The sequence below is a fragment of the Capricornis sumatraensis genome, chromosome 23 (assembly GCF_032405125.1).
Source record: "Capricornis sumatraensis isolate serow.1 chromosome 23, serow.2, whole genome shotgun sequence".
Taxonomy (NCBI): Eukaryota; Metazoa; Chordata; class Mammalia; order Artiodactyla; family Bovidae; genus Capricornis; species Capricornis sumatraensis.
The window spans coordinates 32,128,768-32,143,845 of NC_091091.1; positions in this window are offsets into that span (position 1 = coordinate 32,128,768).

A 15,078-nucleotide genomic window follows, 5' to 3' on the forward strand; every position below is an offset into this window, starting at 1 on the left:
CTTTACTATCAGAGCCACCAGGGAAGCCCCTTCCTAAAGGGGTTCTGGTTCTTCCCTCTGTTTCTCTGCTCTTGGATTCCTGCTCTTTCTCTATCTTTTCCTATGAGGAACTCCACTCCTCTTAATGTTAGGTGATTGGCAACCTAGTTGCCTCTGTCTTATGGCAGAATTTCCAAAGCCTGAGTCCTTGTGTCAGGAATGGTTTGCTAGAAACTTGGTGGGACAAATGGAGATACCTGCTGGCATTCCAGGATGGAATGGGAAGGGAAGGAAACTAGAGGCTCTTGGTCTCACAGGCTTGGGTGGGGACAGATGATATCTTCCTTCATGCTTTTCCTGGCAGGATGGTTTGCAGAAAGATCTGTGTAATTAACTTCATACGTGTGGATCCACATGCATACCTCCATCTCTGAGGACATTGTTAGTTCTCAAGGACCGTACATTCTCAACTTATGAAAGGAAAAAAGTAACTTCTGCAGCACCTGTAAGCTGCACAGTCCTTCCTTTCCTGCAGTTAGTAAATCCAATTATGACTCTTTCCTCCTTTCAGATGGAAACCTTTGGGGTCTGCTGGAATAAGGAAAATAACAAATGCCTCTGCATAAAGGCTTTCTCAGTTACACAAAGAAACACTGTGAAATGCCTAATCCAGAAAGAGATCCTCCACCCCAGTCTCCATTTGGGGACGGTTTAGTTATGACTATGGTACGTGCAGCATAGGTGAAATATGAAGTGTCGTGGGAGTGAATTAAAAGGGCTACACTGGAACTTCCCTGGTGGTCCACTGGTTATAACTCCACGCTTCCGCTGCAGGGGGCATGGGTTCCATCCCTGGCTGGGGAGCTAAGACCCTGCATGCTGATGCCAATCCCGCATGCCCCAGCCAAAAAAATAAAAGTTACAAAACAGGGATGCCTTGGTGGGAGACTCTCATGTTGGGCCCGTGTGTGACCTCCATCTCTGCTCTCAAGGTCACTCTGTTCGTGTGCCCATCATCCCAGGTCTGGGATGGTTGAAGTGGAAGTCTGGTTGATGTCAATGGCTGAGTCATTTTGTCTACTTGGATGCTCAGTGCCTCTTCCATGGTGTATGCTTTCTATGTGGCTTCAGTGTGACATGCAGGTTTCTTTGGTTCCACACCAAGAGGTCCATCCACATATCTCTACTATGGATATCCTTGTTATCAATCTTTCCAATTTCTTCCCTTCTGTGCAGCCATCCAAGAAATATGTTCTAATCTTGAGCTGCTTCTTTTTCCACACAAAGTGGATAACCAAGTACATTGATCACAGTTTCACCCAATGAGAAGATTTTCACTCTTGGCTGTCTTTCAAGGTCACTCCTGTAGTGTAGCAATTGCCCATTGTTAGCATGCACCACATACCAAGTTGACCCACTTAGAATCTAAGCCTGGGTTTTTGCTGGCTATAAAGGACCTTCTCTGTGGCCGTATGTGCAACTAGAGGTGCCACTTACGCAACCGTGGAGGTAACGTGGGGCTTTGGACTACCTGCCTATGAAGATTATTTGTGGTCCTTGTCCTGCTCCATCTGATTTAGTCCAAGACGTGTCACTCCTGTATTATGGATGGGCTGCTGCTGCACCGATCTAACTCTATGACTTATTGGACTAGGATAATAAGCTCATAGCGGACAGTTAATGGACACACGGTCATTTGGCACCCCATGGTCAAGCATTCCATCTCTACCAGGACCCAGTAATGTGAGAAGAGAGGTTTATCCTAATGTGTTTGTTTCCCTGTGGATGTCATGTTCCCAAACCCCAGGGCCTGGATTGTGGTTTTCCCACTGATGCCTTCTATAAAATCCACACAGCATGTTTCCCTTTACATAGATACATCTGATTCCCTCAGGGTCCATGGGGCCATATGGTTCAATTTACAGGGATTTTTTTTATTGCAGCCTAGATGTGCTACAGGACTCTTTCCTGTTTTTGTTCTACTTAAAGTTGACATCTTTCCATGTCATCCAGTCTACACGTGGAGAAATATGCTTGGTGTGGAATGTACTTTCTCTGGAAATCAAAGAGGTCTACCAGATGCTGTGCTTCTTTGTGGTAGGGGATGCAAGATAAGCCATTTGTCTTTTACTTTGAGGGGAAATCCAAAAGTATACTCTGGATCATTAGACACCTAGAAACCTTTCTGAAATGGAAGATCCTTGAAATTCATAGAATTTATCTCCCATCATTCCTAGCAATATATCTTGCCACCACCTCTAGCATTGCTGTCAATTCTTGCTTGTACTGCTCAGGCAATGTGATGACATCAATGTAGTAGATCAATGTAACATTCAGTAGGATATCCCCAGAGTCCAGCTCTCCTTGGACTGTATTATTACAGAGGGAAAGAGTTAATATAGGCTTAGGGCAAAACTCTGAGTATCATTGTCTATTTTTCCTCTGCATATAGTCCTTTTGACTCTCACACTCAACCCTTAGCTATTTGTTGGCCACTTTTAGTTTCTCTTCATCCCCAGCAGGATATCAGTACAACTTCTTGGTGTCTAGCCAACTCTGCTGTCCTTGTAGGTATTGGTTCCCCCATATCTTTGAAGTGCCTGGATTATTACACTAGCAAGGGCATCCTTCTCCATCAAGACATTTTCTCAGGTTGCCATGATGAATCTTCAACAATTGGGCCACTAGCTTCTGCCAGGGACTATTCACATCTCATGTCCCACTCAGGATGAGATCCTCATTATCAGCTAGGTAGTGATTGTGCCCATCCCCAGCTTTCTTGGATCACTTCTGGCACGACCTGGGTCAGTTCAGGTTCTTTGAGAATAAAATACCAACATGGGATTAGATGTACACAAGAGATTTGTTGGAAGAAACAACTGGGAAGGATAAAGAAGGAAGGAGCAGCAGAGAGCAGATTGAGACTTCAGACCTCAATACAGGGCTGACATCTGAGAAAGAAGGGGTAGAAAAGAGGATTAAGGCAAAAGAGCGCCACCAGTGAAGTTCTGGCCAGACCATTAAGGAGTCCCTGAGCAAGGTTACCCATTGGAAGAATCCTTGCCTAAGGCCATGCAGCCAACGATCTTGAAGTTGAGATTTGAACTTGGAGTCTCCAGAGTGCATGCTGTTCTCATTCCACCATAGCTGCTGTAAGTTTTCTTCCACTAGTTAGAACTGGCAGTTCCCTGCCATGTGGGGCTTCTCTCTGTGGTTTCCATAGAACTAGACTCAAGGTTGTATCTTTTTTCAAGTTCACAAGTCCTGGATCTTGTGGCTTAACCAACTCTCATCACATATTCAGCTCTTCTGCTCTCCTGCTGTCAGGAGACTCTGGAAAACTTGGAAAAAGAAGATTGAGGAACATGTTGTTTAGTTGCTAAGTTCTATCCAACTGTTTGTGACCCCATGGATTGCAGGAAGCCAGCCTCCACTGTCCTGCACTATCTCCCTGAGTTTGCTCAAATTCATGTCCATTGAGTTGGTGATGGTGTCTAATCACTTCATCCTCTGCTGCCCCCTTCTTCTGACTTCAATCTTCCTCAAAGGTTCTTTTCCAATGAGTTATTTCTTCTTACCAGGTGGTCGATGTATTGGAGCTTCAGTATCAGCCCCTCCAATGAATATTCAGGGTTGATTTCCTTTAGGATTGACTGATTTGATTTTTTTTGCTATCCAGGGGATTCTCAAGAGTCTCCCCAGAACCATAATTCAAAAGCATCAGTTCTTTGGTGCTTGGCCTCCTTTATAGTCCAACTCTCATGTCCATACATAACTGCCATAGCTTTGACTATATGGATCTTTGTAAGTGGGATGGTGTCTTTGCTTCTTAATATGCTTTCTAAGTTTGTCATAGCTTTCCTTCCAAGGAACAAGCGTCTTTTAATTTCATGGCTGCAGCCAGCATCTGCAGTGATTTTGGAGCCCAAGAAAATAAAATCTGTCACTGCTTCCACTGGTTTAACTCAGGTTAGTGATAAGGACTGAGCTGACACTGAGGAGAGGAAATAATATAGAACCTGAGTTTTATACTGTCTGTTCCAACACACACATATCCATCCTGTAGACATCTCTGCTCATTCTTGACTCAGTGAAGGTAAGATCTGGCAGCATCATGGATGAAGATAGGTGGTTCTATAGAGTCTATTGGTTCTAAATCTCTCTGCAACCCTGTAGGATGGAAATGATGTTTTCAGAATCACAAAAATAGTTACAGATGGGGAAACTGAAGTACGTATTAGACACATTAGGTAACTTGAACTACTCAATCAGTGATGGTTCTAAAATTTAGTGCAAATGAAATAACATTAAAAAAGACACCCCAGCACCTATTTTCATAAGCCTACCTCTCTTCACATCCCCTTCTCTTCATGGAATGCAGTCTTAAACAGAGGAAAAAGCATAATCTCTGAGTTAGGCAGACTTGGGTTCTAAATGACTGTCAATTTCCACACATGTGTCCTTAGGCAAGTTAAGGTCTCTGAACATCAGTAAAGAGAGTTAATTATACCTAATGTATAAAATTGACAAAATATTTAAATTTGTGCATGCAAAGGGAGCTACTACAGGCTGAGTGGGTGGTAGGGGCTTAACAAGTATTCATTCCCATCTTTGGGAGAGTGTGTTATGATGGACAGAGCTACCTCCTCCATCTCCCAAGGCAGTGAGCAGCTTATCAACAGAGGCCTTCCATGACCCGATTTCACAAGGTGCTTCTGTGAATCTGAGAAATTGAGGCCTCACTGTGTGTCAGCTTTGAGGTTGCCACTTGGAAGGCAGTTGTATCAATGTGTGTGAGTTGGTCAACCATGTCTGACTCTTTGCAGCCCCATGGACTGTAGCCCACCAGGCTTCTCTATCCATGGCATTCTTTAGTCAAGGATATTGGAGTGGGTTGCCATTCCCTTCTCTGGGGGATCTTCCCAACCCATGGATCAAATCCGGGTCTCTTGCATTACAGGCAGATTAATTACCAGTTTAGCCACCAGGGAAGGAAGCCCCAGTTGTATCAATAGCAATTAATTTTCTCAGTCCTGGCTTTCCTGTTAATTATTCTGAAAATGTACTCACATTCTGTCAACAAGACTGTTTTCAAAATTGCAGCCATTTTTCATCCTTAATAAAGTCTCCTTCCTGTCTTCTCCCTTCTGTTTCACAGTTGCAAACATCTTAATCCTGGGGAATTGAAAGAATATGGAAAAATAGAAAGTAGAGAGCTTCTTTCTCCACATTCTCTAATCATAATTACTTCCTAAATGAGGAACTGGCCTCTCCTTTATCCCTGGATGCAGCGACTTCACATTCTCTGCCTTATTCCATCTTCACACCAAAGTTCCATGTCAGCTGTAATGAGGTTATTCCCACTTTAGATGTGAAGAAGTTGATGCTGAGAGAGATTACTTACTTTGGCCATGATCACACAGTAAATTTTACCAGAGTTAATATTTGAGCCCAGTCTATCTGATATAAAAATCCAGCCTAAAATCATACACACACACACACACACACACACACACACACACAGAGGTCTGCACCCCCAATTTACTATAACCTGTGTCTGATCTATTGTGTGGAGAAGAAAGAACCTCTCTTCTCTGTCAGCTCATGTCCTCCATGTCCACCATCTCCCACTAATTCTAGTAAATGCTCAGGAAACAGTAGTTGTGAATTAATTTTATTTCTTTGTAGACAAGAAAGGTTTTGTGTTCAACACAATCTAAAGAGATCAGGTCAGTGGCCTAGCTCAAAAACAGTAATGACATTACTTTAGTATGATTAGAAGAATCCAAAGCTATTTCTATTTGTGAGTGGAGACCATACCATTTACTTTCTCTGGATCCCCAAAGAACTGTGCCCTCACAAATTAATGAAATAAAATGCAATGAATTAAGGAGCATACTGGTGCTGAGAAGGTTCTTTGCAGCAGGTTAGGGACTCATCTCAGCACTGGCACTGAATAGTTATGTGACTTAGCTTTACTGAGCCCTAGTTTTCTCATCTCTAGAATGAGAAGTTGAGCAGGACAGCCCTCCAGGTCTTGCAGTCTCTGCGTCTATGGCCTTCAGCCATGCCTCTGGGACTATGGTATCTTCTAACATGTCTCCATGCTTGGGGACAGGCTCTTGGCATGAGTATGCATCTCTCATTAGACATCCCCATTGGAGGGCAAAAGCACCTTTTCTTTTCTGCCGTTTCTGATAGTGCAGATTTTAAAATCTAAAGGAGCCTCTTCTCCCATTTATTCTTTTTGCAAAGAAATAGTTTCTTCTATACAAAGAAGATGAAGACTCCTCATTTCAAAACATCTTCCCCAAAGATAGCAATACATAATACTTTCTCTAAATATTTCAGAATCCTATTTCTGAGTGAGATTCTGAAGGTTACTGCCAAGTAACCCTTCCTTCAAAGAACTCTAATGGGCAAGGTGGAGTCAATACTACTTCAGTCAGAATGAAGTCTGTTCTGGGGTTTAACTGTGAGAGAAATTATGTTGAGAGGCAACCTTTAGTTATCCTCTAAAGGAAAGGTAAAGGGTTTTATTTTATTTCTGAGGGTGAAGGAAGTTATTGTTGGTATCATGAAGCCATCTTTGTCCCAGATGAGAGTCAACTCCCTGACCAGTTAAATGAGCTTTAATTACTAGGAATGTATGCAAACATTTCTTAAGTGCATCTGTTTAAAGAGCTTTTGATCAGAGATGGAGCAAAACTCTGAAAAAGACTAATATATTAGATGCCTCTTTTTCTTGAAGGAGAGAATAACTGATGATTCCTGATGTACATCATGAAGGTTGTTCTCTAAATGGTAATGAGGCATTACTAGGTAAATGTTGGCTGGAAATCACTGGGAAACAAAACATTTCCATGCAGTCCAACCCAAGGGCATGGGTGACTTCAGGCAAGAGAGACTAATCTGAAGAAAAGGGAGGAACCAGATATAGCTAGTAGAGGCAAAAGGCTGGGGAAGAAATTCCAGATTTGGTCAGATCTGGTGCGCCTCAGGCTGGGTAGAGGCCAAGGATATCACGCACTTCCCTGAACAAGCCGAGAAAGATGCTCGACTCTCCTGCTTTACTATTCTTGTCCCAATCTTTTGCCAGCATATCATGAAGAAGAGTAACAGTGGACGAATCTGGCATACCATTTCTGTCAATATAGGAGACAAACACAGGAGGCTCACTGTGAGAAAGGAAGGTCCTTGCTTGGGGATGGCTCTGGGACCTGGTGTCCTGTGCAGGATGCAACCTGCACAACCACGCATGGCAGCCCGGCTCCTCACAGCCCCTCAGAATGCTATTTCTTTGCTTATTTATTTGACTGTGTTAGGTCTTAGTTGCAGTACGTGGGATCTAGTTCCCTGACCAGGGATTGAACTGGGGCCCCCTGCTTTGGGAGTACAGAATCTTAGCCCCTGGGCCACCAGGGAAGTCCCTGACCTGTTTCTCTTGAATCAGGAACTTATCCTAGCCTGGAGCACTTTCCACCCACCCCCTCCTGCACTTTGCTAGCCTGCTGCATATTCACCTCCCTAATGTCTGCTCAGACATTAAGGAAATGGCAACCCACTCCAGTACTCTTGCCTGGAAAATCCCATGGATGGGGGAACGTGGTAGGCTATAGTCCACAGGGTTGCAAAGAGTCAGACATGACTGTGCAACTTCACTTTCACTTCAGTGTCTGCTCAGACACCACTTTCTCAAGCTGCAGCCTGGACAGGTGCCTGGTTTAGGTGTCCCTGCCTTACCACTTGTAACTGAATGCATTTGCCTATTCTTTGGATCTTCCCTATGAGCTGGGAGCTTTTAGAAACCGCTGATGGTGTGGTTCCATCTCTTCAGGGCTATCCACAGGGCTGCTCACAGAGGGGGCACCTGGCAAATGTTTGCTGAAAATTGAAGGGAAAGGGGAGGGGAGGAGAGAAAGAGAAGAAAAGGTAGAGGAGACAGAGAAAGGGAGAGAGAACGAGGAAAAGGAAAGGGGGCCCAGGAGAGAGAGAGAGACAAGAAGAGAGAAGTAAGAAGAGAAGAGGGCAAAGGAAAGGGGGAGAAAGAGGAGGGAGAAATGGAGAGACAGAAAGACCTAACAGAGCTGGGTTGCCCAGGAAGTCGATCAGGGCAGCCCCGCTGGCTGCCTGTCAATGTCCTTCTCTTCCTTCACCCTTTCTTCCCCCATCACGACACCCTGTTTAATTAAATTCTGTCTCCAACAGAACTAGCTTGGGCCAAACCTCCTCATCTACAAGAAATGCACCAAACCAGGGCCCTGCTTCTCTCCTCTCCCAGAACTATGATCTAGGATTTCCAGCAACAATGTCAACGTCCAAACTGATGGCAGTGGGTTTGAGCCAGCTAAGACCCCTGGGTCGTGGGGGGCTCCTTATTTGAGTTTCGCAAGATCCTTTTAATCTATGGAGGGCTAGGAGACTGCTGCAGGCTGTGTGGGCTGCAAAGCAAATTGTTATTCAAGCTTATTGAAGGCACTTCCTTGGGGAAATATCCTCTTTCTGCCAAAATTGAGCCTCACAGTCTTTCTCTGGGGTCTCCTATTTAGTGGAAAAGGGAGGGGTTTTTGGAAAAGGGTTTGGGGTCAGGGGTTTCCTATCAGGCTGATGAGAGAGAAATTCACTTGGTTGCTGGGAGGGTTGAGAATTCCATTTAAGTTTTCATTTAAACTTGTGACTGTTAACTGGCAACAGCATTACCCGGGGAGCAGGTTTAAAAATGAGCAGGTCAAGGTCCTGGCTCCATGGACTCTGATTCACTGGGTTTGGAGGGTCTCTGCAATTCTGCCTGTTGAACAGCCCTCTTCCTCCTGCTTAATTCTCCTTCAGAGCCTCAAGGAGGGCCTGGCCTGGGGGAGGCTGTGGGCTGGCAGCTCTCAGTGCAGTGAAAACTCGGTGGCTGACTTGGATCCCGTAGGAGCAGAAAAAGGGCTGGTGGAATCTCCAGCCACATAGCTTCTGGGAGTGGGGGGACACTGACCATTTTTCACTTAGTGGGTTAAAATTCAGTTTGCACCTGAGTTTTCTTTCCCCTGGGACTGTTCCTTCTTGCTGGAAACACTGACACCGGCCACACCACATCCCCCTTGCATTTTTTTTTCATATCATTTATTTATTCATTGGCTGTGCTGGGTCTTTGTCGCTGTGAGCGAGTTTTTCTAGTTGTGGTGCAGAGGCTTTTCATTTTGTTGGCTTCTATTACTGCAGAACATGGGCTCTAGGGTGTGTGAGCTCCAGTGGTTGTAACACACAGGCTTAGTTGCCCTGAGCCATTTGGGATCTTCCTGGACCAGGGGTCAAGCCTGTGTCCCCTGCATTGGCAGGGGGATTCTTCACCCCTGGACCACCAGGGAAGTTCCCCCTTCTGTCCTAAGGTGGCTCCATGGTGGGGTCAGATGCAGCTGTCTCCTGTACAGGCACATGGAGGTGTGTGAAGTAACAACTTCACACTAAGCCGGTTTCTCCCAAGGACCTCGAAGCCACTTAGATGCTTTATTGGAGAAGAGGTTGAAGACCCCTCTGGTGGTTCCTAAATGTGCACCAGCCAGGACAGACTGAGAGGAAGGGGAGTGGCAAGGAAGGACGGAGGAGGAGAAAGCAGGATCTGGGACCCCGTGTCCTTATCTCTCTCAGCTGGTAATCAGCTGTGGGACTTGGGACCACGGCTTTCATTTACTCCTGCAAATGAAGAACCTGCTGCCGGTGAGTGCTCAGTGTTGAGTTCCTTTATTCCCCACACTTGTCTTCTCCGAAGCAATGCTTTTTGTGTGTGGTTGTTTTCTCCCATGCCACATTCCCTACCCCTCCAGCTTTGTTTCCTATTTTCTTAGAAACTACAGAAGAATTAGTGAGTTCTTTTTAAAAAGGACTTTTTAAAAGTCGTGTGCCCTTCTGTAAGCAGAATATTCAATCAGTTATTTATTGCTTTGCCTCTCTACAAAACCCAAGCGAGATGACAGATACACCAGATCAACCATAAGACCTTGACTCTGGGAAAGTGAACAGAACATTCTTTTCAGGCACTGCCTGTGTGGTCTGGACCATTCCTCCAATGTGTTTTCCTTCACATCTGCTCCTGCCACCCCAGCCTCTTTCCTGCCTCTGGCCTCAGAGTCTCTTCACTCGCTTCCCTCTCCTGTTTAAATGGCACCAAGGTTCAGGGGCTTTTCTTGGTTCGGTTGGCTCTTAACTTGAAGGTTTCCTCTTTAGAGAAAGTCTTTCCTCAGTGTCTACATCTTAACCATTCTCTCACTGCTCTAGCTTCCTCTTGTTATTCATTCACTAAGTTGTGTCTGACTCTTTGAGACCCTATGAACTGCCACACACCAGGCTTCCCTGTCCTTCACTATCTCCCAGATATCACTCAAATTCATGTCCATTGAGTCGGTGATGCCATCCAACCATCTCATCCTCCGTCAGCCTCTTCTCTTCCTGCCCTCAATCTTTCCCAGCATCAGAGTCATTTCCAGTGAGTTGGCACTGCACATCAGGTGACCAAAGTATTGGAGCTTCAGCTTGAGCATCAGTCCTCCCAATGAATATTCAGTGTTGATTTCCTTTGGGATTGACTGGTTGGATCTCCTTGCAGTCCAAGGGACTCTGAGGAGTCTTCTCCAGCACCACAGTTTGAAAGCATCAATTCTTCAGTGTTCAGCCTTCTTTATAGTCTAACTCTCATTTGGGAAGCTGGCTAATCATGTGGAATCCCAAGGTTTAATCCTTGACTTAATGGGTATATCCTGGAGGGTCTGGTAGTTTTTTGAAAAGCTCTCCAGGTAATTCTTATGTGGAGACAGCATTGAGAACTTATAAGCACTGTGGGTTCTTGTTGTTATTATTTTTAGATATAATTGACATTTTAGCTTCACATGTACAACATAATGTTTTGATATTTGTATATATTGTGAAATGATCACAGTGTGTCTATTATGATGAGCATTATTATATATTGTCTCACCCATTCCAGTACACAGTAGATTGCAATAAAAACAGCCACACATTCTTCCTCAAACTGTATCCATGCCATTGGCAATGTATCTTTGAAGCATCTTCCATCCAGAGATGGAGCAATCCTTATCTCTGGGCTGGCCTTGTGACTGACTTCAATCCACAGATGTTACAGACACCACACTGTGGACCATCAAAGGCTAGTCTAGTGGAGGAAAAGTGGACAGGCAGAGCAGACAGAAGCCATTCCCACTGAAGCCCTCTAGACAAAGCAGCTGGTAGCTAGCACCACCTTCCAGATGGGAGGCAAGCCAGCTTAGTCCTAATCGAGGCCCCTAATGATTACAGTTGTATGAGTGACCCCAGATGAGACAGCAGAACAGCCCAAGTGAGCCCTACCCAAATTGCTAACCTGCAGAATTTAGGAAAATGGTTATTGCTTTAAGCCATGAAGTTTTGGTGCCACTTGTTATGAAGCAATAAACAACACAGAATGTAAAGCTTCATAAGGGCAGAGACTTTGTGGTTTTATTGTGGTTATGGCCATTTTTTTCAGTACCCTCTCCCTGTTACCTAGTTCAGAGCCTGTCCAGGCTTGTGGTAGAAGTGAAGTCACTCAGTCATGTCCTGCTATTTGCGACCCCATGGTCTGTAGCCTACCAGGCTCCTCTGTCCATGGGATTCTCCAGGCAACAGTACTGGAGTGGATTGCCATTTCCTTCTCCAGGGGATCTTCCTGACCCAGGGATCGAACCCAGGTCTCCCGCATTGTGGATAGACGCTTTACCGTCTGAGCCACCAGGGAAGTGGTGCTCAATAAATATTTTCTAAATGGGTCAGTGATATGTGATAGGACTTTACAAAGAGCTGTTTTGCACTTTACTTAGAGTCCAGCTGGCAGCTTGGGACATTTTCCTCAGTATTTAGAGACAGCTAATGAGACAGAATATGAGTCCTCTCTCCTCCCCCAAGAAACCTCTTAAAGTGCTACAGTGAGACTCCTCTCAGTAGGTCATTTCATAAAAAGGTTGTTTAGCATAAATCTTTGCTAATTCAGGAAATCCATTTTATTTTCACATCCTCAGATTAAACATTCCTTCAGTTCAGTTCAGTTGCTCAGTCATGTCCGACTCTTTGCGACCCCATAAATCGCAGCACGCCAGGCCTCCCTGTCCATCACCAACTCCCGGAGTTCACTCAGACTCACGTCCATCGAGTCAGTGATGCCATCCAGCCATCTCATCCTCTGTCGTCCCCTTCTCCTCCTTCCCCCAATCCCTCCCAGCATCAGAGTCTTTTCCAATGAGTCAACTCTTCGCATGAGGTGGCCAAAGTACTGGAGTTTCAGCTTTAGCATCATTCCTTCCAAAGAAATCCCAGGGCTGATCTCCTTCAGAGTGGATTGGTTGGATCTCCTTGCAGTCCAAGGGACTCTCAAGAGTCTTCTCCAACACCACACTTCAAAAGCATCAATTCTTGGGCACTCAGCCTTCTTCACAGTCCAACTCTCACATCCATACATGACCACTGGAAAAACCATAGCCTTGACTAGATGAACCTTAGTTGGCAAAGTAATGTCTCTGCTTTTCAATATGCTATCTAGGTTGGTCATAACTTTTCTTCCAAGGAGTAAGCGTCTTTTAATTTCATGGCTGCAATCACCATCTGCAGTGACTTTGGAGCCCCCCAAAATAAAGTCTGCCACTGTTTCCACTGTTTCCCTATCTATTTCCAATGAAGTGATGGGACTGGATGCAATGATCTTTGTTTTCTGAATGTTGAGCTTTAAGCCAACTTTTTCACTCTCCTCTTTCACTTTCATCAAGAGGCTTTTTAGCTCCTCTTCACTTTCTGCCATAAGGGTGCTGTCATCTGCATGTCTGAGGTTATTGATATTTCTCCCGGCAATCTTGATTCCAGCTGATGCTTCTTCCAGCCCAGCATTTCTCATGATGTACTCTGCATATAAGTTAAGTAAGCAATGTGACAATATACAGCCTTGACGTACTCCTTTCCCTATTTGGAACCAGTCTGTTCCATGTCCAGTTCTAACTGTTGCTTCCTGACCTGCATACAGATTTCTCAAGAGGCGGGTTAGGTGGTCTGGTATTCCCATCTCGTTCAGAATTTTCCACAGTTTATTGTGATCCACACAGTCGAAGGCTTTGGCATAGTCAATAAAGCAGAAATAGATGTATTTTTCTGGAACTCTCTTGCTTTTTCGATGATCCAGTGGATGTTGGCAATTTGATCTCTGGTTCCTCTGCCTTTTCTAAAACCAGCCTGAACATCTGGAAGTTCATGGTTCATGTATTGCTGAAGACTGGCTTGGACAATTTTGAGCATTACTTTACTAGCATGTGAGATGAGTGCAATTGTGCAGTAGTTTGAGCATTCTTTGGCATTGCCTTTCTTTGGGATTGGAATAAAAACTGACCTTTTCCAGTCCTGTGGCCACTGCTGAGTTTTCCAAATTTGCTGGCATATTGCGTGCAGCACTTTCACAGCATCATCTTTCAGGATTCGAAACAGCTCAACTGGAATTCCATCACCTCCACTAGCTTTGTTTATAGTGATGCTTTCTAAGGCCCACTTGACTTCACATTTCAGGATGTCTGGCTCTAGATGAGTGATCACACCATCATGATTATCTGGGTCGTGAAGATCTTTTTTGTACAGTTCTTCTGTGTATTCTTGCCACCTCTTCTTAGTTCAGAGTTATTCGAGAAATTGACTGCTTCCTCCAGGCTTCCGCTGAGAAGAGCATCCATGTAACTGAGGGTGTGAGGACCCTGTCCTGAGAAGGTGGTCAGGTTGATGGTGGAGCTGGGGCCAATGGAGAACAATGTGATGCTGAAAAATCAGTAAACTGGCTGGTGACACTGATGTAGTTCCCGTCCCTGTTATCAGCATGCTGGGGGTTTGAGAAACAAGCTGCTCTGTTGCTAAGTCATGTCTGACTCTTTGTAACTCCGTGGACTGCAGCATGGCAGGCTTCCCTGTCCTTCACCATCTCCTGGAGTTTGCTCCAAGTCACATCCATTGAATCACTGATGCAATCCAACCATCCTGTCCTCTGCATCCCCTTCTCCTCCTGCCCTCAATCTTTCCCATCATCAGGGTCTTTTCCAACAATTCCACTCTTTGCATTAGGTGGGCAAAGTATTGGAGCTTCAGCATCAGCCCTTCCAATGAATATTCAGCATTGAGTTCCTTTGAGGATTGACGGGGTTGATCTCCTTGTTGTCCAAGGGACTCTCAAGAGTCTTCTCCAGCACCACAGTTCAAAAGTAACAGTTTCTTTATGGTCAATTCAAAAGTCCCAGGCTGTCATTATAAGACTAAGAGAGGGATAATGTAGTGCCCTAACCTAGAACTGTGTGCTGAGCTAGTGAGCTGGGTTCCCAGTGAAGCAGACCTGGAAACTGGAATTCATGTGATTTCAGGAAGCACAAGTAGGAAAGTTGGGGCATGAGAGAGGAAAGGGAATAAGGAAAGACATGTTAGCTGATTACTTGTGGGCACCTGGAATTCAGTCCTGCAGGGACCTCTGGTGCATAGTAGAGGCCATCTGTGCTTCAGACCTGCCCTGCTCCAGGAAGCGAGGAAGCTGGAGGTGACATATTCCTGCTTCAGAATCCTCAGTGTAGGAGCCTCCCCTGCCCCTCCAGCCAGAATAAGCCCTTAGGCAGAGCATGACGGGGCTGAACATGGTGAGCTTGGCTATAAGGACAATTGTTTCTAAGAGTCCATTCTGAGCAGGGAAACGAACTAGCTGGTGGGTGGGATGTGCTGGCCCTGGGAAGTGTCCATCCCAGCTTTTGCCCCAGTCTTCTCCCTGCCCCCAAGGCCACTAAGCCTTCCTTCTTAGGTGCTGCTTTGGCCTCAGGGTTCTAGTCTTCAGGTCTCAGAGCTGTCTTAAGGTGGCAGTGCAGAGAGTACTCTGGCATGGAGGGGGACACCCTGGCATCATAGTATTCAATATCATGGCCAACACTTATGAGTGCCACCTGTGTGCTAAGCAAGGATTCAGTTCAGTTCAGTTCAGTCGCTCAGTCGAGTCCGACTCTGCGACCCCATGAATCGCAGCACACCAGGCCTCCCTGTCCATCACCAACTCCCGGAGTTCACTCAGACTCACGTCCATCGAGT